The sequence below is a fragment of the Gastrolobium bilobum genome, unplaced genomic scaffold (assembly GCF_033153095.1).
Source record: "Gastrolobium bilobum isolate Gb01-03AN ecotype WA unplaced genomic scaffold, APGP_CSIRO_Gbil_v1 utg44160, whole genome shotgun sequence".
NCBI lineage: Eukaryota > Viridiplantae > Streptophyta > Magnoliopsida > Fabales > Fabaceae > Gastrolobium > Gastrolobium bilobum.
In genome coordinates, this window is record NW_026898645.1 from 1 (window position 1) to 1451 (window position 1451).

Consider the following 1451-nt stretch of genomic DNA (forward strand, 5'->3'; position numbering starts at 1 on the left):
ATGCTATTTTGAGAAGGCAGCATGGTTTCCTTGCATATAACTCCAAGTACTATGGAGTAACGTGGAGAGTAAGGCCTTACCCTCTGCTTACCTATAACAAAACAAGGGAAGGAGCAAAATCCACTTGTAAAATATGCTACCAGGCAGGGTTAACCAAAGGGATGAAAACATGGAACCCGTAACACCTACTTGATCTTTTTCTTTCTGAAATTAATCTTAACTCAATTCGTATCACAACCTTTTCCTCACGATAGCTGAACTGTGTTTTACTAGCTGATGCTCTTACTTTCATTTCGTTGACTGCTCTTAAAGTTACTTCAATTGATGCCATTTTATTCGATGACCATGCTAAGTCATTCACTGCTCTCATCTGGTTCAGAATGGTTAACATTGTTTAACTAGCTGCCCAGAGATTGCTCTTTGTGAAGCTTAGCTGAGAATAGTGATTTCTTTTATTGCTCCATTTTACAAATTAAGTTTCCTTTAGCGCTTCTTACTTCACAACTGCTCCCTGAGGACGATAAATCTGGGGCTATAATACCCTATATTGCTTGACACGTACGCTTGCGTATAGTTGAAGAGGGTTGCTTTTACAGAAGATTGCTCCTGTTTGCAATCCTGATTACTACTCTCACTCTTGCTCTCTCAAAGAAATAGAGCAACTCTAGTTCGACCAAGCAATTGGCGCCGTTGCCGGGGATCATTTGGCAAGAAAGGGCGTTTTTAAGGAAACATTTTCAAATGATTATGAACGCTGGTCAGTTCCATGTACTACCCATGGAAGACCCTCACAGTCATTTGGACAATTTCACTGAGATAGTTGACAATTTCAAAGTTCATGGTATTTCGGAAGAAAACATGCGGATGCGGCTTTTTCCATTTTCCTTAGCTGGAAAAGCCAAAGAATGGAGGAGAACATTGCCCCCAAACTGCATCACCAGTTGGGAGCAATTGGCGGAACAGTTTGTTACCCGATTTTTTTCCCAAGCAAAACAAGCCCAAGTGAGGGCTGATATAGCTTCTTTTCAAATGTATGATGGAGAAAGTCTGTATGAAGCGTGGGAACGCTTTAAAGAGTTGATACGAATCTGCCTGAATCATGGAGTTTCTGATTGGGGCATCATTCACACGTTTTATCATGGTTTAACCCCACCATTGAAAGCAACTGTTGATGCAGCCGCATGGGGAGATCTTTTGGATTTTACTTATCCAGAAACCTACCAGTTGTTGGAAAAACTTTCAAAAAAACATATTTCATGGCCTTCCACACGACACAGTGCTCCTAAGAAAGCAGGAGTTCTTGAGCTAAGCTCAGCTGATGCTCTTTCTGCACAAATGGCTTCGCTCCAGAACACTATAAAAAACTGGAAGCCCATGGAACAGAAAAAAACAACTGAGCAACTTCTTTTGACTCAATCAAGTCAGAGTTGCCCCACTTGTGGAGGTCCTCA

General features: G+C 41.4%; 1 non-coding gene across 1 annotated transcript; it reads right to left on the bottom strand.

Annotated features, from left to right (window-relative positions):
• Positions 1-1001: 1001 nt before the first annotated feature.
• On the bottom strand, positions 1002-1106 carry LOC133318022 (small nucleolar RNA R71). Its single transcript, XR_009752418.1, has one exon. It is a non-coding gene; the product is annotated as a small nucleolar RNA R71 (small nucleolar RNA).
• Between the last annotated feature and the right edge of the window lie 345 nt (positions 1107-1451).